This window comes from Belonocnema kinseyi, chromosome 9 (assembly GCF_010883055.1).
Source record: "Belonocnema kinseyi isolate 2016_QV_RU_SX_M_011 chromosome 9, B_treatae_v1, whole genome shotgun sequence".
Taxonomy (NCBI): Eukaryota; Metazoa; Arthropoda; class Insecta; order Hymenoptera; family Cynipidae; genus Belonocnema; species Belonocnema kinseyi.
The window spans coordinates 82,843,281-82,867,330 of record NC_046665.1 but is presented as its reverse complement, the minus strand read 5'-3'; the positions used below and the strand labels follow the sequence as shown (position 1 = coordinate 82,867,330).

Below are 24,050 nucleotides of genomic sequence, written 5' to 3'. Positions count from 1 at the left end.
GCGCATACTTTGAATAAAATATTTGTTATCATTCTCTTGAAATAAATGTGTTTTTTTCTTGAAAAAATACCGGTTTCATATGTATACACCTGGTAATTTAAAGGGACAAATAATGCGCAGAGCAAAGTGCAGGTAAAGCCCTTCACCGACAAAGACCTACTTTGATGCCCCAAACCTCGCCGAGAAATCTAGGAAACCATGCTCGCGTTACATAAATTTCTTTTCTTTAAATTAACCTTAAAATCTCATTTGAAGTGCATAAGGCGGATGACTTTCAACCAAGTGCGTAACTTGAAGTCATATTACAGTCATCGGTTGACATTCAACGGGCAAATTATCCTTTTGGTTACATCTCAAAATCAACCGACTATCTTGTCTGAAATTTAGATTCATGTATTACTGTTTGAATACATAATTGCGGAAGTTTCTTTTGTGAAATCGAGCGCAGTTGTACTCTTTTCTTCCCAATTCACAGACACAGAGAATGTTCCCTAGACATGAAACGTGCTGCAAAATCAATAAAATAAAATAAAAAATATACCTATACAGCATGAATAATGTATACATAAATTTTTCCGGGTGTATTAACTTATTGTTAGGAATATTACGTGACACACAATTAAAAGTTGCTATGTAACTGATTTAATTGAAAGTGGCTGACTGAAGAATATCCCGAATCATATTGCTCACACTAATCACCGAGCTTACCACGTTCTACTGACCTTGATTGCGTTCACGCGAGTCTATGTGAGCAATGAGCATGGAAATGATCTTGCAGTCCATTAAAGGCGCTTATCTCATTACATATGTTGTTGATTGAATCTTGGAAACATATTACACTTATCAGATTACATCTCGAAGAAGATTTGATTCTGATATTACAGGATGGGCGCAAGTCGGGGAAAACCGGGAAATCAAGAAAAAATCACGGATTTCTGAAGGTTTATTTACTTATTTGTTTTTAAGATGATACAAACATAATTTCCAAAGAACCTTTAGAAAATTCTGAACGCTTTTTAAAAATTTCAGATGTGTCACATCGACATTTCAACAAAAAAGTTCATCTTTAACCAAAGAGATTAAATATTTCCAAAAACAAAGGAATCTTCTTCAAAACAATTGTTTTTTTTAATCCTAAAATATAAGTTTTCAGAAAAAATTATTAATTTTCCACGAAACAACAGAATTTTGAAGAAAGTTATTTAACTTATAACCAACTAGTTGATTTTGCAACCAAAAAATGTTTTAATTTTAAACCAAATAGTTGTAATGTTACTAAAAGAAGATGAAATATCGACGAAAATAGATGAATTTCGAAAGCAAATATACGAATAATCAACCAAAACAGATTTTCAGGTCAAGAAAGAAAAAAATTTTGGTCTAAATTATAGTTTGAAGGGAAAAATAAAGCTTAATACAAAATACAAATTTTGCATAACTATTTATTTTGTAACGTTCATTGCTCATTGGCTTTAAAGCTTCTTTGTTTATTTACTTTGAAGTTATATAAATATAATTTTCTTATGTATTTCGAGAAAATTTAAATAAATTTTTGAAGATTTCCGATAAGTCGAAAATGTATCTAGAAAATTTTTAAGCAAAATTTTTTCATAGGATTTTACAAAATATTAAACTTGTAATAGTATAAAATATATGCAAGACTTTTTTTAAATTCCTAAATATATTTTGAACTGTTAAAAAAACATATTTTAAGTATTGTTCTTAAATGAATGTTTCTAAATAAATAATAGCTGTAAATATTCCTGGGAATGTTACTTTATTGTTGGAAAAAATTCTGAAATTCTGAATATTCTTTTGAAAATCTTTGGGAATGTTTTGATAGTTTTTTAAATATGATTTCAAAATAAATTGTGTGAAAAAAATCGTTTTTAATTTGTTAAATTCTTTTTAAGTTTAAAACTATTTTCGTATCTTGAAAAATCTACCATTTATTTTTAAAAATTTGAAATCTTTTCAAGGTTTAAATTGTTTTTGATCCTTTTGAAACATATTCTGCTTAAAAATGTTATGGAATCTTCAAAGGATAAAATTAATCTTTTAAAATAAAATCTAAATCATCAAATAAAAATGTTAACCTGTACCCATAACTTCAACTTTTTCTTATCCTAAACAAATCTTATTTAATTAATTTAAAGAGGGTCAAAGTAATTAAAAATATTCCAGGGCATTTTTATAAAATGCAAGGAATTTTCAAGAGCTTTAAAAAGATTCAAAGTCTTTGAAATGTTTTTGGGTATTTTAGTAGGTTGTAAGGAGTAATAATTTATTGTAGTTCGTTATTAATCTCATTCAGTTTGAAAGTTCTACCTCAAGTTCTACTATTGGATTGAATTTTTTTTTGGAAAATGCAATTTCTCTGTTTAAAACTCGTCTTCTTTGTTCAAAAGTAAACTTTTTTGTATAAATTCACCAACTTGGTTTAAAATATGAACCCATTTATTAAAAATTCATTTTTTCAGATTGACCTCTTTGTTTGAGAATTTAACTTTTTTGATAATTTTTTCATTTTAAAATTTAACAGTTACATTCTTTGTTGAAAACTTAGATTTTTTATTAAAAATTCACGTATTTTGTTGATAATTCATTTTTTATAGAATGTTAATTTTCTTGGTAAAAAAGTAATCCTTTTGGCTAAAAATGCATTGTTTTAATTGAATTGTTCTATAAAAATTGAAAATGCTACTAGTATTGGATTTTTCGAAATAGAAGAAATTTTGCTTCGAAAATAAGGAGCAATTTTGATTTGAAAAAATCTAATAATGTATAAGGAAATCAATCCTGATTGATATGAAAGACTGCAAAGTGTCTGCCCTTAGGAAATTAATCTTGATTTTTGAGATTTCATGTTTTTGGTTGACGATTCCATTTCAGTTTCAGGAAATAAAGGTTTAAATTGAAAATTCAATTATTTGGTTTAAAATGTATCGTTCTTGGTTAAAACTTCATGTTTCATTCATCTTCGTTAGTTGAATATTAACTTTTTTGTTGAAAATTGGGTTGAAAATGTATGTCTTATGGTAGAAAATAGGACTATTTTGTTGAAAATTTACTGTATTTCGACATTAAATTAGAAAAATTTAATGTGCGTTTTATACTGAACCCTATGATATGTATATTAACCTTAATTAAACGAATTTATTCCCTTATGATTCCCCTATTTTCGTGAAAAATCGTCCCATAGCCTCTGTTTCCCAGCAATACGTTATGAACGTCCTCCAGAAATAATTAATGTTTCAAGTTTTCAGAGTTTCACCCGATTCACGCGACTCAGAAGACTCACGCGACTCATGCGACTCACGAGTCGCGTGAGTCTGACTTTTGCTGAGCTCTATTAGATTAGATATAGTAAGGATGAGCCAGTGTTAACGATATTAATTAATATATACTACATATTTAATGCCGGATCTGTAAATTAGAATTGATGAGGGAATCTGTCTCGTAAATATTCTTTTCTCCAGAGGAAGAAAACAATATATACTCCACATTACACAAGCAGTCGGTTTGATAAAACGCTCGGGATGCGCGATAAGATTACAAGTTGGTTGCTTTATAACCTTGATTAATCTTGTTGCCCCTACATATATCTCGTTTCCCACTAGTTCCAAAGCGTAACGGAGGAGGGTTATAATATCATGCATGGAAGCGCTTGCCCTATTAAGAATAATAGTGCAAGGGATATTACACATGCATATGCACAAATGTGTGTGTGTATCTGTTTGTGTGCATTTGTGCGTATGTATAATATCCCTTGCACTATTATTCTTAATAGGGCAAGCGCTTCCATGCATGATATTATAACCCTATCAGTGTGAGGTGTTTTTTGATCAGTCACTTCCATATTCACTTCCACACGGAGAATAATGTTTACCCTAAAAATTTAGATTTTTGAGACAAACATATTTAATCTTTAACTATAGGATACACAAAAAATACAGAAGATAATCTTTATATCGATTTCCGATGAAAGATTCGCTGCAAAAAAAATTAACTTTACAGGATACACTTTAACCAAATATCGGTTAAACTTTCTTTTGTTTTTCAATGACAATACATGTGTTTTAAAAAAGCGAAGTTGTCTGAATAAAACTTTATCCCTCTAAAAAATTTCCCGCAACAAATTTTATCATTACTTGATCCTGTGCGCAGTAGTCTAATTGTTTAAGGTTAGTTTTTGTGTATATTAAAGATATGACATGCAGAGCGTTCTTACCTTGAGGCATTTTTTGAAGATAAAACAAAACTTTCATCAACAATTTTACTCTATCAAACAATTTACAGAATTATTATTCCTATTAATATTTGTAAACAAAATAGTAGTAATTATCGGTTTGCTAACCAAAAAAAATGTAATCTTTACCTGCAAGAAAAATTACCTTCACGTCTTAAGACTAACCCATCACATTGGAAATGCTTACCATGTCAACTTTATTTTATCTTGTTTTGTTCCAATGCGAAAAAATCAATTCTATCTACTTCAAAACTACCCGAAACAAAAATTTATTTCTGCTTTTTCTGTGCTTAAGTTCATATAGGACACGAAATGACATCGTATGTCATTGCCTATAAACTTCATCAAGCGACCGACAGAGGTCTCGCGTGTTTTTCTGTATGTTTTTAAAATCTTTGATGTTTCCGTTTAACATCAAAATTAAGTCTAATCTGGATTTAGTGATTCTGGATTTAGTGTATCCGAGAATTGACGACGTGTCGCGAGGATTGGTGAGACTCAAGTAGGGATGTGCGGTGTTTAGTTAGGCGTGAGTAGAGGTCCTCAAGGGAGAGTTGATACACGTGGTACTCCAATTCTGATTGGTGCCGCTGTACCGGAACCAGTTGAACTTTTATGAACTTCGATTTGGCAATTGATGAATTCATGGAATCCAATAAGATAATAAAAATATTTTTAGTTAACAAGTCTAATATTGTATTTCTACCATATATTTCTCGTTTGTTTGGAAATTCTATTTGATTGCAAATTTAATTATTTTGTTGAAAAGGGAACTATTTCATTAGGTTAAGGGCATATGACATACTCAAATACCTATATTACCGACCACACTTACTTTATCAGTTCACTGAATATTTTTTATAAATAAAATATCGGACTGAAACTTTGGAAAATGGATCAGAAGACCATAAGCTACGTTTATGTACATCATTTGAGTAGGAATTTCGCTAAAAATTTTTTTCACAGAAACTAAAAATGTGACAGTTTTTTAAATATTTTCTTTGTAATCTTGAGATTTTTTAAACCTAAGAACTTTTTGTACATTTAACATATCTGCGAGATGTAAAAAAAAGTACATAAACATAATTTACTTCGACTCTTGCGTTTCTCTAAGTTTGAGGCCGACATTTTACATATAAAAAAAGTTCTTAGGTTCAAAAAATTTCAAGGTACAAAAAAAATATCTCAAAAAATGGTCCCAATTTTCATTTCTTTGAAAATAATGTTTAGCCCCTGCTTCACTCCTACACTTTCCCCTACTCGTCCGAAATTCGGATCCGACTCTCTGAATAATGCCTCGCAAATTTAAATTTACTTCTGAACGAGGCATTAATGCCACCGGAGTACTGTTGAGAAAATGCTTCTCAAATTCGTGCGAGCTCGTGAGCATGTCAGTGGTGGAGAACCCCTTTCCGAGAAAATGTATTCCCCTACAAACCTGATCGCGGCAGTATTGAAAAGGTGGACTGTATTTGGTTGAAATCGCAAATATTACATATTTAGTTGAAAATTCTTCTTTTCGAGTTGTAAATAAATTTTTTTTGAAAATTCAGCTATTTGTTTAAAAATTAAACAAATTGGAAATATAACTGTTTTATATATAATTAGTTTTTATTTCAACTTTAAAATACAACCATTTTTTTTTTTCGAAAATTGATGTATTTTGTTGAAAATTCATCTTTTTTGTGTGCAAATTCCCCTTTCTTTTAAAATTTGACTACTTTCTTAAACATTTGTCCTTTTAAATTAAAAATTCATCTTTTTAACTGTTTACGTTAAAAGTGGCACTATTTTATTCAAAATTCATTTCTTTTGCTTGAAGTTTCAATTATTTGGTTCTTAATGCAATTTTAAACAAATAAAATGAATTTTCAACTAAAATCAGGAACCTTAAAAAAAATACCTGCAAAGTAGTTCAACTTCCAAACAAGTACCTGAATTTCTGACCCAAAAATAGGACTTTTCAAACAAAATCATTGACCGTGAAGACATCGTGATTAGCATAGGCCAATGATTGTATGCTTGGCCTCTGAAATGTATAGTGAAATAGTAAATGGAATAAGTAAATTTTCAATTAGGAAAGTAATTTTCAAATGAAAAAAAAGGAATTTCGAACAAAAAAATTCAATTTCCAAACAAAGAGATGAATTTTTAACTAAAATTTTGAATCGTTAACCAGAAAATGCATTTTTAAGAAAGTAGTTCAACTCTAAAGCCTAATTGTCAATTTTGTAATCAAAAACTTAATTTACTACCAGAAAAGACGAATTTTTAATAAAATTCAAGAATTTGCAACCAAAATGTTGAATTTTGTACTAAAAACATAAATTTGTATACAATTTGTATTTAATTTGATTCTTTTTACTGTAGAATTGGAGCATATTAATATATAAAATTCCACACGCCCAGCACACAGGCAACATTAACTATTTTCACGTAGTCTTTGAGAGACAAAAAAGATTTAAAAAATAAATATTAAATGTTTCCGAGTATTTTGACTTTAAATATTAATAGTCCTGTTTAGAGTAAATACATGCAGGGTGTCTAAAAAGTCCCGGGACGGGATATTTCCTCAGGTAAAATATTTTTCAAAAAAGTGAAGGTCATTCCTGAAGTAAATTTCAACGAGGAATTTAATGGTGATCTTTATTTTGACCTTGAAGTTGATCTTCATGGCTTTTTCAAGGTCAAATTTGTTTTTTTTTTTAAATAAAAACCCCAGTGTAATTCCTGAAGTCAATTTCAACGAGAAATTCCTTGGTGAGCTCTGTATTGATATTGGTTACAGCATTTTGAATAGTGTAAAATCATAAGGAAATTTTTCATTAAAAGTTCCAGGTGTTCTGGTGAAAGTTCTGTTCCTCCCGAAGAGTTATACAGTCCTATACCGTTTTCCGATACCTAAGTCAATACCTAAGGCGATACCATATTACGAGTACATACTTACTATCTTTCGCTAAAAGATTATTATGGCGCAAGCTAAACTTTCGGAACGAGAGAGGTTATCTGTATTAATGATGCGTAGTTGGGGAAATCGAGTTCGATCTTATGATCAAGTTCGTTTGTTTTTTAATCGAACATTTCGTAATGGAGAAGAGTTAAATCCTGTCTCAAAATCAACAATTGAAAGAACTGTAAGGCGCTTTATAAACCATGAATTTATCAAGGACCTTCAAAGAACTGGTCGGCCAAAATCTGGAGTATCTGAGGAGATGCAGATGGACACAGCCCAAGCATTTGTTGAAAACCCACACCTTAGTTTACGTCGAGTTAGTGATGAGCGTGACGTTGCTCCTGAGACAGTGCGAAATATTTTTAAAAAAGCATTAATTTCCATCCTCACAAAGTTCATCTGGTACATGATCTCAATGAAGACGATCCTGATCGTCGGGTTGAATTTTGTGAAATTATGATTGACAGAATTGATAGAGATCCTCTTTTCTTGTACAATACAGTATTTTCAGATGAATCCATTTTCACTTTAAAAGGTGAAGTTAACAGGCAAAATTGTAGATATTGGTCCGACACAAATCCTGATTGTATGTTGGAGAGTCACACACAATATCCACAAAAGATTAATGTTTGGGCCGGTATCTTCAAAGATACATTGATAGGCCCTTTCTTCATCGATGGTAATCTCAATGCCCGTGCATATGAAGAGCTTCTCAGAAACCAAATTGTACCAAGAATAAGGGAGATTACAGGCGATAATTTTCAAAATATTTGGTTCCAGCAGGACGGAGCAGCGGCTCATTACGGTAGGGAGGTTCGAGCATATTTGGATACTCAGTTCCCTCAAAGGTGGATTGGACGAAGGGGTGAAATCGAGTGGCCTGCTAGATCTCCTGATCTGACGCCTCTCGACTATTTTCTTTGGGATTATTTGAAGAGCAAAGTATACTCAACGCAACCGCAAAGCTTAGACGAATTGCAGAATCGGATTCTGCAAGAGGCTACTTTTATTGATAGGAAGATGATTCGTAATGCTGTGACACATTTTTACAATCGCATAGCTTTTTGTCAAGAAGGTCAAGGTTTTCAGTTCGAACATCTTCACTGAAGCGTGAGAGGCAAGGGGACTCACGCTAATCAAGCACCCAAAAGGGAGCAGAATTTACTACGTCCACGTCGTTTTTCCTGGGTAATGCTAAACGTAAACTGCTTGGAAAGAACCTTGAAAAAACCTTGAAGATCATCACCAAGATCAATACAGAGCTCACCAATGAATTTCTCGTTGAAATTTACTTCAGGAATTGCACTGACCTCTTGGAAAACTTTGTTAATTTCAAATAACCTCTAACTGACCTTAAACGTCGCAATTGACCTATGACTTGGGTGCGTGCTTGAACGTAGAATTTTCCGCTCTGTCGATTGCAGATGTAAAAAAGGGGGTTTCTATTTAAAAAAACGAAGTTGACCTTTGAAAAGCCATGAAGGTCAACTTCAAGGTCAAAATTGAATTCGTCGTTGAAATTTACTTCAGGAATGACTTTCATTTGTTTGAAAAATATTTTACCTGAGGAAATATCCAACCGTCCCGGGACTTTTTGGACACCCTGTATATTAAATTTTTAAATAGTATATTACAAATAAAATTTCTAACGCTACGGGGTATCGAACCTACGTATATCTCTATACCTAAATCTAACGCTTAGCAGTCGGGAGTGCTAACCACTGCGCTAAACCGACAAGTTGAAACTCGTTGAAAAAGCCATCCTCATAAGCTACAGTTCAGAAAAGTTAAAGTACTTACTTTTAAATACTCTTTTTTTTGATTATTTATTATTATGCGGCGTTATTTAAATATAAAATACACGAACTTTTAGCAGGAATATCAGTAAAATACTTTTTAAATAAATAATTTAAATCAATTACAATTTGTTTTCGCGTGATATTTTGTTTTTTCCCGTTTTAGACTATTTTACAACTTTTTACAATGACATGAAATGTAATTTTTTATGAACATTTAAAGGTTTCAACGACAGGACTCAGAAATTCAATCGTGAAACTCAATGTTGTACCAGGGCTAACCTCCGCTATTTCCACACGGGGCTCTATAGTGGTAACGTAGTTTATGGACGCCCTCTCCCCTATTTCTATAGATTTTCTAAAACATTCGAAAGATTATTAAATTTTGATTTGAGATAACGATTGAGCAGGCTTAATGTGGGAGGATCGATATCTCAACTTGCTCTTAGAGTTGATAGTGCAGCAATTAGATGCGAAATTGTGTGCACTAGACCGCGGCTGGCCGGCCGGGCGGCGTGGTGCAGCGCGGCGTGGCGCATCGGCGATGCAGTTATTGCATCGACCATGACGCATCGCATCGCGACTTGCTATCCGTAAAACGACAATGTATTTTCGCGGCTGTAGTACATGTAAAACATTTAGATCCGTAATAAGAGATAATCTAACCTTCGTCATAGTTTGCCAAGCACGACGCCGCCGCGCCGGTACTTGCTGTCTCCCCGCGTATGCATGCATACTTGTATACTGTATATGTGTATACCATAGGTATAAGCACACGCAAGTGTTTTTCATTATAAGTACATAAGTTACGTTCCTTCTGGTACATACACTACCGTCGGAAATTACCTACACGGGTAGCGCAAGCGGTACTAAAAATCACTGCTGACTTTGAAACGTGATTACACGTTTTAAAAAAGAAGCGAGAAACCTAAAAAAAGAAAAATATTAGAATTGTTGCCTGTCGAATGACCTCTAAGGGGTCGTCCGTAAACTACGTTATCAATTTTGGACTATCTCCCCCCTCCCTATTCCCAAGTAACGTAACCCAAAATTCTGCGTGAGTGATTTTTCAAGAAAAAAAAGAAATAATACGGAAATACATCATTTCAAATAAAATTAATGAGATGAATTTGTAATAAAAGGACGATCTTTTAACAACAACAAAATTAAATTTTAATTAACTAGTTCAAAATTCAAGCAAAATAGATAACTTTAGACAAAATAATTCCAATTTTAACCAAATAGTTGAATTTTCAAGCCAAAAAGATGAATTTTTTCGAATTCAGATGAATTTACAACCAAGGAAGATGAATTTCCACCAAAAAAGTTTTTTTTCATCAATAAATATGACTTTTTCACCATAAACAATGAATTCTCTACCAAAAGGCAAATTTTTAACCAGTTGCATTAAACGAGAGAGAAAAATGCATTTTTAACTAAGTAGTTTAATCCTCAATCAATTCGACAAATTGGCAATTAAGAAAGATGAATTTTATACCAAATAGTTTAAGTTTTAACTAAAAAATATACTTTTTTTATCAAAGATGGAATCATCAAATTTTCAGTTAAAAAAATTAATCTTGAACTGAAAACGCGTATTTTTAACCATTTGAGTTCAACAATAACAAAAAAACAATTTTTTAACCAAATAGTTGAATCTTCAATCAAAAGGAAACATTTTTCAACCAACTAGATTTTTTCCTAACAAAAAAGATTAATTTTTAATAAAATACATTAATTGTCTAGTGAGCAGATAAAATTACATCCTATGCTGAAGAAATTCGCAAAAAAAAATGAAATATATAAGATTTCAGATGAAATTAATTTTCAACAAAAAAAAACAACGATTTTTCCACATAGATTGAAATTTTTTTAAGCAAATGATTGCATGTACAACCAAAAGGAAGAATTTTTCAACAAACAAGATTATTTTTTTTAACAAAAAAGACGAATTAAAAAAAAAATACATCAATTTTTAAACAAAATTTGTTTCTTGTAGAAGTAAAAAACGAAATACCTACAAAACAGTTGATTTTTCAACCCGAAAATAGGTTTTTTTTTAACATAAAATTTTATTTTCTACTAAATAGGTAAATTTTCATAAAAATAGTTTATTTTTTTACAAAAACAACGAATTGTCAACAAAACAGTTCATTTTTTTAAAATGATTCCGGGAGCATTTAAAAACTTTATTTTTTAACTCTTTGAAACTGACTGAAATATATTTATGCATTTTTTTACGTTTAACGAGATTAAAAATATTTTTAAACCAATAAAGATTTCTAAATATTTATAAAATATTTTTACATTTTTTCCCAGCGTCAAAATGTCAAAAGCGTCAAAATCATGTAAAATACAAAATTCTTAGAAATTTTCTACATATTTTTTCGACATATCAGAATTCTCCAAAAGTCTGTTTGAATTTTCTCGAGAAACCTAGAAAAATTATATTTATATAACTTTAAAGCAAATAAACAAAGAAAATTAAACGATAAATAGTCACTCTAAATTTATATTTTAGGTTAAAAATGGGGTTTTCCTTAAAATTATAATTTTTTACTAACATTTTTTCCTATTCTTAACAGAACTTTTTTTTTTGTTGAAAATTCAAGAATTTCCTTTAAATTTCATATATTTTGGTAAAAATTTCATTAAAAAAAAAAAAATTGAAATGTTCATGGTTTTAATTAAAAATCTTTTTGGCTAAGGATTCAGCTACTTTGTTCAAAATTCACTTTTTTGTTTATAATCCACAATTTTAGTTCAAAAATCAAGTCATTGTATGAAAATGTGCCCAATTTTGTTGAAAATTGTCTTTCTTTTCAGGGAATTAATTTTCTTATTTGAAAATAAATCTCTTTGGTTGAGGATTCAACTATTTCATTAATTTTTTTATGAATTGAACTATTTTTTTATTTAAAATCAAAACATTTTTGGATTGAAATATCAACTATTACATTTTTGGTTGAGAATTAATATTGTTTGGTTTAAAATATAAGTGTTCAGTTAAAGGTTTAACTACTTTGTTCAAAAGTTTTTTTTTTTTTGTTATAAATTCATCTTTTTCTTTGAAAATTTGGTCTTTATTGTAAAAAATTCATCTTTTTGATAGAAGAAAGATGCGTGGTTGGAAGTTAACTTTTTTATGGAAAATTCATATTTTCGGGTTAAAAAATGTAACTTTTTTGCAAAAAATTCGTCTTTTTTCTAAAGTAGTTAATGTTTTTTTTTTTTGTTAAAAATACAACTGATTAAAAATTAATCTTTTTGGATCGAGGATTCAAGTATTTTGTTGAAAAATGGTGTTGTTTTTTATTGGAATATCAAACATTACATTTTTCATTGAATGTTTATTTTTATTGTTTGAAATTTCTGTTTGGTTGAAGGTTAACTTTTTTAAAAAATTTTTATTTGACATATCATAAATTTTCAAAAATTTCCAAAGCTTAAAATGAAATAGTTCTAAATTAGTATTTTTTATTCAAAATTATTTTACCCCTCAAATGGGGAAAATTCTGCGCGCTTTCTATAAAAAGAAGCCACGTTGTAGATAAAGACAGCGCGGCTTTTTACCGTGGAAGATTTTTTTGTAATCAACCATTTTTCCGTAATTTGGTATACATGAATTGTTTTAGGACACAGTAAGTTAGTTAGATTGGAGTGCGGCGAAAGAAAAATGCTGCTTGACACGCAGGTACTTTCTCTTTAATTGAAAAAAATTAATATTCACTGGTAATGCCTTTACTAAGTAACACTATTACTAATTAAAATTCAGGAGAAAAGGCTTGTCTGTAATTTAATGCTCAGTGTTCATTTGTTTTTATAGAACCGTCACCAATTATCTACGTGGGTTGCTCACTACAAAGATACTATTATTATTGTTTACATAACCAATTACTAAAGATTTGATTAAAACCTCTTCCTTTATTTTCAATATTGAGCTGTATTATAAGAAATTGAGGAAAAAAAAGAGTTAGTATTGACTTGCATTTTTTACCAATTACATTATTTCATTCTGGCCCCACGACAGTAAAACTCATTGTAGGCAGCATTACACAGGAATATTACGATGCAAAAAATGTCGGTCTAACGGGAAATATTCTGGGATCATTGTCTGCTAATGTCAGTGTTCTTTATTCATATAGTTGTTGCAGACAAGTTTTTTTTACTTTATTCTCAGGATACCCTGAAATTTATTTTCTAAATATAACAGTTTTATGTATATAAAAAGAAAATAAAAATTTTGCGAGAACCTACTCTTGAGTATATGACAATGGACAATGGATGATTTCATAATGAGGTTTTGGCATGAATCTTAGATAATCAGGGCTCTACTCTACCTGAAAACCTAGAAACCCTGAAAATATCAGGATATGTATTTTAAAGTCAGGGGATTTTTTCGAGAACGTGATTAATTTTTTTAAATTGGAATAGCAAATTGAATATCGATGATTCTTCATTTGTAAAATTAGCCATATATTAATGTATTGTACTATTATGTTGTTAATTCGATTTTTTTCGAAATTAATTTTTTTAACCAAAAATGTACCTTTTCTATTTTTGGGTTTTAATTGATCGTTTTTAGTTGAGAATTAAAGTGTCCGTATGAAGTTTCATTTTTTGCTTAAAAATGCAACAGTTCTTTTGTAATTTTTTCTCTCACTTGTATAAAAAATTTTTCTTAATTGAAAATTTAGATCCTTTTGAAAAGTCGTTTTTTTTTGGTTGGAATATCAACTACTACATTTTTCATTCAGAATTGATCTTTTTTCGGAATCAAAATTCAATTACTGGGCTGAAAGTAATCGCTATTGTTATAAATTAATTTTTTTTAGATGAAAGTTCATAATTTTAATTAAAAGTACATCCCTTTGGTTGTGAAGTGAGCTATTCGGTTGAAAAGTCATTTTTTCTTTGGCTGATTTTTGTTTTGTTTCTTTTACAGAAAGTTGAACCATTCCAATGTAATATTCCATTATTTTAGTTTAAGATTCATTGGTTGAATAACAATTTTACAAATGAAAATTTGCCAATCAATTTTTGTTTGTCATTTTATATTTTAAAGCTGGAAATTCATGTATATTTTGTTGAAAATTCTTTTTTTTTTATAGAACTTAACCTTCTTGGTTAAAAATTTTACTTTTGAATTTAAAATTGAAGGTCCGGATACAATAAGGGGTAGTGAGTCCGAAAACGCGTGACAGTATTGTCCAAACGTCTTTTTTCTGTTTAAAGTTTTTCTTTCAGATGTATATTTTTAACAAAAAAATTGAAAAAGGGGTGAAAATATTTCGCCAAATTGAATTATATTTTAAAACATAAATCGTCTGCACTCAATAAAATATTATTGAAACTGTTTGAAATTTTTGCATACATATACATTATACCCTAACCTTGTCTACAAAAGCCATTTCTTCCTTACTATTGGAGGACGATTTCTGAAAATTTTTAGATCGATTCATTGAAAATTAACAGAAATATTCATTATGCAAGAAAACACGCGACGCCGTTTACAATTCCAACGCGCTTCTCAACGTTAGTACTCTCGGCTGTACACTCTCATATAAAGGACTCGGTCTTTTCAAAAATTAAAAATTAAAAAAGCCTGCTCTTTCCCTCGATTGATATAAAATCGACTGCTTTTTTTTTTGGACATTTCGTAGTTTTCAGTGAATTAGCAAATAACTGAAAATATGAAAATTTGTGCTTCGCAAGTTGTTTATTCCTTAATGTATATAACACATTGTTGCAACTGTTATCATTTCTGATCGTTTATCATACATTTTTTAAAACGTTTTAACACGGGAACAATAAAATTAGATACTATATTTATTATTTTTCTAAAACCTTTCATGCTATATCGCAAATATATTCACTTTTTCTTGCCATTTTATTACTTATAATAGATTTTCCTATTTTTCCAAATCTATATAATTACATATTTATAAATAGTTACATTTTGTAATTCGTAGCAACATTTTTTTCTAAGAAAATATTGTTCAAAATAATCATAAGTTTTGTAAACAATCACTTTTTGTGAAACTTTAATTATTTCTGCGCTGTGATTGACAAATTAAAAATAAGTTGAAAATTTCAGAAAAAAATCGCGATTTTCTACCTTTATTTTAAAAGCAAAAAGTGACATCTATCTATATGTTTAAAAAGTCATTTATTTTCTTGAAAATGCAATATTTTTATTTGGAAAGTTAGAAATTGTAACTGTTTAAATTGAATTTAAGATAGTATATACTAACATGTATTTTCAAATTTGTGGACTTTCGAGGCAGATTCAAGAGACTATTAATTATATTTATAGTACAATTTAATTATTTAATTATTTGTTGCTGCTAATATATTTCAGCATATCTTATATAATTTTTCAAAGATTTCTAAATTAAACGTATTAATTGAATTCTGCGACTTTGACACGCCACATCTTACAAAATTTTGAACCAATCAGAATAATGGAATGCATTGACTCCATTGATTAACGAAGTATGCAGCTGATAGCTGGAAAAAAATTTTGTAAGCATCCACATATCGACTTTTAACACATTCGCACTGCCACACTTCTCAAGTGCCGGTTTTAGTGAAATTTTAATCATTTGAAAAACCTTTTTAATTTTTATATATTCTTCAAAAACACGTTTTAAATAATAAACGGCAAAATAATTTATGTTTACTTCAATCACTAGCGGCCATATTACTTCTTCCGTCAACTAAGATAATCAGACTGATGTTTACTTCCGACGCATGCCCAACTCGCATGTTCCCGCAAAACATTAAAAAAGTTTAAACGTTAAAAACAATATTCCATCTTATTTAAAAAATATATTCTCAATAAATGTTATTCAATTTTTAGTGCTATTTTAATATAAATAGGAAAACATATTTTTGAAAGTATGCAAGAGTCCCATTGTACGATTACCAAACATATATTTTCCCAGTAAATCCCCTATATATTATTTATCGCAGGTTGGTTAAAAAAGGTTGCAAATAATTGTAGATTTCAATTTTTTTGCAGCTTATTTTATCCAACTTTCTATAAATAATATCTCGGGGATTTCCTGCTTATTGACACAGAAAGTATTGTAATTGGGTATTTTTACTCATTTTAGATATACCGATAAAAAAATGAAATTGCTTTCTTATAGTTCATACTTGTGTTTTATTTTTCAGGACAAATATCCTGAGGCTTCTTGCAAGTGAGTATCAAAACTTACATTTATTCAATCTATATTTCATGTAAATTTTACCACATAAGAGACGAGTTTTCCTGGATCCAAAAAGGAACTATTTTGTTATTCATATAATAAGCATATTATTTGGTTGAGCCAAAAATAATTACGTCGACTCAGGGTGGCCATAAGCCAGGCAAAATTTGAAAATCAGGTAATTTATTTGTCAGGGAAAAATCAGGGATTGTAGAAAAATCTTACAAAACTCAGGGAATTTCTATAAGTGGCAATTTAAATAAATGTCAAGGATAGTGAATTTAAAATTACAGGGATCACAGCCGGTCCTCTATTTCCTCTATTTCCTCTATTTTGAAAATGGTCTTCTATTTCCTCTATTCCGTAATATTTTCCTCTTTTATCTCTATTTTTAGTCTAAAGCTTAAATTTAAAAAAATAAAATTTTATTTTACATATAAAAATCAAAAATTGAACATCAGGATCATATCAGGATAAAGAAAATTCATAATTTGATCAATTTTTCATATTTTAATTTAAAAAAGCACTGTTAGAAAGTGTACAAAAACAACAAAACAAGACATTAGAGGGTGATTAAAAATCATCATAAAAGGATTATAAAAAATGCCACACTTGATACCGAATCTATGCAAGAGAAGTTGAATTTGGTTGTGAAGAGAAATGTCAGAGATATAGTTGTAAAAGAATTAATTCACAAACTACAAAATCTTTGAGATAAAGGAAAATAAAAACGACAGAAGGTAGATAGGCTACAACAAAATACCCGTGTGGAAATAACCCCATTTGGCCCTATTGCAAGTCAGGCACTAATCGGAGGCTAGTTGGGTTATTAATTTTGACAAAGTAACAAGTCGAGGACTAATCGGGGAATAGTTGAGCTTTTTGTTGTAAAAATTTTAGTCGGGGCCTGTTCGGTGGTTGGTCAAGGGCTTATCGGGTCTTTTTGTTCACTAATTTCCGTGCGGGTAATCTTCAGGCTCTGGTCGGGAGCTAGTGGGGTTCTGGTCGGGTTATTCTTATGTTTGAGTTTTGGGCGAGGTTTTATCAAATGAGGTAATATCTAAAAAAGCGTAATGATTTTTTTATTCTAAAACACTAAGAATATATTTAACATTAATTTTACACCGTTTTTTGGAGAAAAGCTTTATTAATGTTAAATTCGTCTCAAATATTCTTAATAGATAATTATTAAGTTAATAATTTTGTACGAAAATCAACTTTTTATAAAAACAACGATCAAAATCTTCAAAAAGAAGTAATCTTATTTTTTTGTAGTATTTTTTTAGAAAATTGCGAATTTCTAGGAACATTTATAAATACCTTTGTATGGAATTTTAAGAAAATCCATATTGGAAAAAATACATATAGATGTAGGTGAAAAGTCTGCCGAAAGTCATAAGACTCTAAATTTGTTCAGATGCTTATTTTTAAATTGATCTGAAAGGTTTATCATGTGTAAATAAAGACTAATCCTTCCTGTAGTTGAAATTGGCAAGAGAAAAAGCTTTTGATTAGTCAGTGAAGAGCAGTATCCTATTAGTAAACTATTAATCACGGTACAGTTCAGATTTCGCTACCACCTTCATTTGAGTCTTGCCGTTCTGGACTGGTAGCTTTAAAGAAAATCCGCAAGGGCGCGATGTGCCGCCTCTCGCGCAACAGAAATGAAGCGTCGAATGTTTAAGACAGCAGTCCACACGTAACGAAGCATAATTAGCTGGAGCAGAGACTACCGTGACCAAACATGGCGGTTTCTTCAGAAAAAAGCTCTTCCATTGTTGCCTTCTATCTGAAGTTTTTTTTTAAATTAATATTCCACAAATTTTGGGGAATTTTAGTTACATAAATTTATGCATTTTTAAGAGTAGGATATTGTTCCCCATTAATTCTTGGGTAAATTTGAGCACTTTTAAATATTTCCAAAAAGTTTATGGAGATTTCCGTAAGTAATAAGTATTTTGACAAACTTTTAAGAGATGTTCCACAAATTTTTGGGAGTTTGGTTAATATTCCACGCAGATGTATTATCATATGACCCCTACTAGTGCCCGATCAGGCCCCGACTAATCTACCGTGACGCTACTGGTCAGGGGCTATTCAGTTGACCCGACTAGCCCCCGACTTTAAGTGGGGTCGAATGGTCGGGAACCAGACTACTTTACCCATTTGAATTTCTACATGGGTATCAGCAGGATATCTACTAAAATACTGCTAACAATAGCAAAGAAAAGTTTAACAACGTATTTAATACCATCTTCTGCTCTGCAGAAGAATACTCTTTCGTTTTAATAAACGAATATACCATTACTTGGTAATTTACAGTAACAACATTTTCTTCAGTATTCATTGTGATACTAGTTTAATAATGTATGATGTCGTAATACGATATTAAAATTTAGAAAAGGCTCCTTGGACTACTTATTTTTATTAATAATATGTTTTTTGATTGTAAGTTGTAAACTCTAAAACTTTCATATTTAATGACTGTGCTTTACGATTGTTTCAGTTATAACTCACTAAGCATATTATCATTTAAAGAGTTTATAAAGTTTCATTAATTTCTAACGTTTATAGTAAGACATCAGCGCCGGATTAACGTTTTTCGGGGCCTGGGGCTAAACTTCGAATGGGCGCTCCTAAGGGCAGAGAAAATCCCAATTTTGCTGCAGCGTGCGTAATTTTCTGGGGTCAGGGGCCCCTCGGGGCTTGGGGCACTAGCCCCACCGTGCCCCTTGGCAAACCCGGCGCTGTAAGACATTTATTCAAAGATATCTTATTTTCTACTGACTTCACTCATGTAGGTTTATTAGTTTGTGATGTAAATGCCAAATAGTCCAGTCATCTGATCAGAAAAATAGGGCGAAGATGGTAATTTCTGGGGCAGTCATTTCTTTTTCTCTTAAGGATGTACCATCGCTACTACCGAGATCAGTCGACTACGCAGTTGTAATACCTACACTCGTATGACTTACTTACTTTAGTATTATTTTTGCACCTCAATTTTGAAATACTTGTTTTTCATTTAAAAAATTGTCAATAATATCTTAATGGTGGTTACTTAGATATCACTCAGTAAAGAACTCAAAAACGCCATATCTCATAAGACGGAATGTTAAATATGAAGAAATTAAAAACGTTAATAACTTATTTATAAAGTACTCTAGGCGTCTGAAATTTTAACTGAGTACTTTTGGTGATCATATTTAAGTATCGTGAAAGTTTGGTTGAAATGGTAATGAAAATTCTTGTAGCGATGGTACCTCCTTCAGTACTTCATTTGTGGGTGTGTAATATGGGATCAGGTTCTGTGAACAGGATTTCGTCCCGGAACACGGTCATTTTTTTGGGAAAAGGTGCAAAATATCACATTCCATTGGATTGGTGCTCTCCTGTGCATTTGAGAAGTAAAATTGTTCTTACAAAAATTAAAGTAGATACAATTTTGCGTAAAAAAACTTTGTTCTATCGCCAATAGTTTCGGAGTTAGGCCTTTCAAAAAACCCCGATTTTTTCCAAAAATCACGTGTTTTTTTTTTGTTTTTCTGTAGCTTGCATCCTGATGGCCAGATCTAAAAATGGTCAACAGATGAATTAAAGTAGATGGAAATACCTGTAATTTCGAAAAAATAACATTATCTTAACTATAATAGATCGCGCGTTAGCACCTGCCAAAGGTCCATTTCGACCTGAATTTACAGCTAAATTCTTAGAGTTCAGTATTTTGTAAATAGCTCGTTTCGGGGTTATTACAGAAGAAAGTTCCCATAGAATGAATACAAGAGGACCTAATTCTGCGTGAATAAGAAAAAAAAGAAAATATTCCCACTCCCAATAGGTCACGAGTAATGACCTTGCAAATATGCTTTTTTTTGTCTTTTTCTCACCGGAAATCCGAAAGTAGTGTTGGTTCGGTAAAAAAAGATTTTAAAAATAGGTATATTTGGAAGGTCATTGCTCGTTACCTATTGAGAGTAGGAACCTTTTCTTTTTTTAACATAAGCAGAGTTAAGTTCTCTTGTATTCATTCTCTGGGAACTTTCTTCTGTGACAACCCCGAAACAAGTTATTCACAAAATAAACTTCGAATTTTGGGAATTTACCTGTAAATTTAGGTCGAAATGTGTCACCTTTGGCAAGTGCTAACTCGCGATCTATTATAGTTAGGATAATGTTCTTTTTTTGAAATTACAGTTATTTCCATCTACTTTAATTCATAAGGTTAAGCATTTTTTGATCTGGCCATCAGGATCCGAGGTACAGAGAAACAAAAAAAACATGTGATTTTTGGAAAAAATTGGGGTTTTTTGAAAGGCCGTAACTCCGAAACTATTGGCAATAGAGCAAAGTTTTTTTCGCAGAATTGTATCTACTTTAATTGTTGTAAGAACACTTTCACCGCTCAAATGCACAGGAGAGCACCAATCCAATGCAATGTGATATTTTGCACCTTTTCCCAAAAAATTCCGTGTTCCGGGACGAAGTCCTGTTCACAGAAACTAACCCCATATTATGCACCCACAAATAATGTACTTAAGAGAAAAAAAAATGACTGCCCCAGAAATTACCATCTAAAAGTACCAGATGACTGGACTAAAAGATATCTCATTTTCTACTGACTTCACTCATTTAGGTTTATTAGTTCCTGATGTAAATGGTCATGTACATACGTCCATTCGATGATATATTGTTTGCAAAGATATAAGTTTGCGGCCACTTGCATATAATATTCCTGTTAGTAATTGATTTACCTTGTTTTTGTGTTTCTGTTTTTCAGTTGCTTTTTCCTGACGATTACATTTTTATTTACAAATTTTTATTATTTTGTTCCAAATTCAACAATTTAGAAAGTCATCCTTGTTGGTAGAAATTTAATCTTTTTTGGTTAAAATATTAACTATTAGATTATTTGTTGAGAATTTATCTTATTTTGTTGACAATTTATTTACATGACTGAAGATTCAAATTCATCTCTATTTGAAGATTCATTTAAAAAATTTTTTTTTTTAAACTGTAAATTTAAATATTGCAGTTGAAGGTTCATCAATTTTAAATAAAATCCATCTCTTTGGTTGAAAGTTTAACTATTTTGTTGAAAACTCATTTTGTTTTTAGGCTGAAAATTAATCCTTTAACCCTTTCCGGCATAAATTTTTCAGGGAAATGAGTTTTCATGAAACTTGGTACATAGGGGTTTTTGGGGTCGCTGATTACGAATCTGAACTCAAGATTTTGAAAATTCAAAATGGCGGGTCCAATATGGCGGCTAACATTTGGAATATTTTTGGATTTTTTGGAATTGGTGTACAGGGATTTTTTGGAGTCGCTTATCACGAATCCGAACTCAGATTTAAAAAATTCAAATTGGCGGATCCAATATGGCGCACAAAATTTGTTTTTTTTTTTAAATTGGTGTACAGGAGTTTTTGGTATCTCTGATCACGAATCTGAACTTAAATTTTGAACATTTAAAATGGCGGACCAAAATTCAAAATATTTCTAAATTGTTTTTTGAAAGTTGGAACAGGCAGGGGGTCGCTGATCTTGAATCTGTGTTGAAAATGACAAATATTTAGAATATTAAGGTTTGAAAAAATATACGCCTACTCACCTAAAATATGGATTAGTACCAATTTTCTGAATTTTCAAAATCTAAATTCAGATTCGTGATCAGTTACTCCAAAAATCCTTGTACACTAATTTTTTTAAAAATCCGGAAAACTTTATTATTTTGACCGCCATATTGCATCCATCATTTTGGATTTTCAAAGTCTGGTTTCAGATTCGTGATCAGCGACCCCAAAAACCTCTGTATACCAATTTTCAGAAAAAAATCCAAAAATATTCCAAGTTTCGGACGCCATCTTGGATCCACCATTTTAAATTTCCAAAATCTGAGTTCATATTCATGATCACTGACCCCCAAAACCCCTGTATACCAATTTTCAGATAAAACCCAAAAATATTCCTAATTTCAGCAGCCATATTGGATACGCCATTTTGAATTTTCAAAATCTGAGCCCACATTCGTATTCAGCGACCCCAAGACCCTTAAGAAACTATTTTCATAAGGATATAATGGAAAGTTTTTTCAATAATAAATTTTTTCAAAGTTGAAGCGCTTTGTTATGAAATTCTTGTTTTGGTTAGAATTTTTTTTATTCTTTTAATTGAAAATTTAACTATTTTTTTAAAAGCTGGTTTATTTTTTGGTGAAAAACTAATCATGCTTGTGAAAATTTCCTTTTTTTTTGCTAAAAATACAACCGTTTGGTTGAAAATTAACTTTTTTTTAAATTCCTATTTTCTGGTTAAAAATTTAACTTTTTTACAGAAAAATCATCTTTTAGCTTAAAAGTTTAACAATTTTGATTAACTATTTTTCTTTCTTGATTGAAGAATGTTTAGTTGTTAAAATTTCGTCTTTTTGTTTAGAAATTCAACTTTAGCGTTAAAAACTAAATTATTCTGTTGAAAATTCGTCTTTTTTGTGGAAAATTAATATTTTCGAGTTAAAAATTTAACTTTATTGTTGAAAGTTTATCTCTTTGGTTGAAAATTGGACTTTTCTACTTCTGGTTAAAAGCTGAAATAATTTGTTAAAAATGTGTTCTTTTGGTTACAGATTCTTAATTTTTTTGAAAATTCCTTTCTTTGGTTGAAAATTGTACTATTTTGTTAAAAATTCGTCCTTTTTGCCGAAAATTAGTGTTCTTTATTGAAAATGTAACTTTTACATTTTTGGTTGAAACTTGATCTTGTTGACTCAAAATTCAACTATTTGGTTGACAATTCATGTTTTTCGTTAAAATTCGTCTTTTTGGTAGAAAATTAATCTTTTTGATTGAAAATTCGCCTTTTTGTTGAGAATACTCATCTTTGTAGGTTGAAAATCCAACTATTTTGTTAAAAATTCAACTTTTTTAGTTGAAGTTTAATCTCTTTTGTTTGAACATCCCACTGTTTTGTTATAAGTTCATCTTTCAGGACGATTATTCAACAGTTTTTTTCAAAAATCTTCCTTTTGGGTTAAAAATCCATGTTTTATGGTAGAAAGTCGTCTTTTTGGTTGAAATAGATGAATTTTTAATTTTTTGTTTCGTTTATAAAAGATTATATGTTACAAAATTAAAATTCTAGTCTTTGGTATTAATGGCCAGGGAAAATAAAAAAATTGGCCTGGGAAAAATCAGTCTAAAGGTAGGGGATTTTAAAAATGAAGTTTTTCGGCCACCGCGCGATTCAACCAAATCTTTCTCTGAATGAACATTTGTAATGTAATTATTAAACTAAGCTTTTTTTGATTGAAAAATAAGCGAGAGTATAATAGAATCTGCAATGTTTTATCCGAAGATGTTGTTGAGATATTTGTGCGATTTGTGTTTGCGTGTTTCTGCTATGTATACCAACCTTAAGTACTAGTAGGACATGTTAGGCAGTGAGAAAATTACGTACATGCATTTCCAACAGTTCGTATTCAATAAATCGCGACTTCCGGTCTTCTGGGTTCGTTCACCGAATGGCCAGGTACGGGTACTTTTCCTTAACATTTTTTTATGGTAATTGGAAGCAACAGCCTGCACACGTTTTGTAAATTTAAGCAGCTACAACTCTATCATACACATACATACATATTTATATTCTCCTTCGATAGTAACTTGATAGCGCTTGTCTTTTAACTGAAAATAAAAGAAGGCCGAATATGTCGGTAACGTACAAAAAGAGACTTGGTAATTAATTGCCGATAAACTACATCAAACTTTAAAACGCAACTTTTACAGAATTGACTAATAAGTTAGGCAAGAATGTTACTAATGCAAATTTATGGCTCACCTTTCAAT

The 24,050-nt window shown here is 30.6% G+C and overlaps 1 protein-coding gene across 2 annotated transcripts in view; it reads left to right on the top strand.

Annotated features, from left to right (window-relative positions):
* The window catches only part of LOC117179905, a 121,814-nt gene that overhangs the window by 55,637 nt on the left and 42,127 nt on the right, over window positions 1-24,050 (top strand). For both annotated transcript variants that reach the window (XM_033372107.1, XM_033372106.1), the window contains one exon: window positions 16,178-16,203. The gene's annotated coding sequence lies outside the window, so the exon portion shown is untranslated. The remainder of the gene's footprint in view (window positions 1-16,177; window positions 16,204-24,050) is intronic.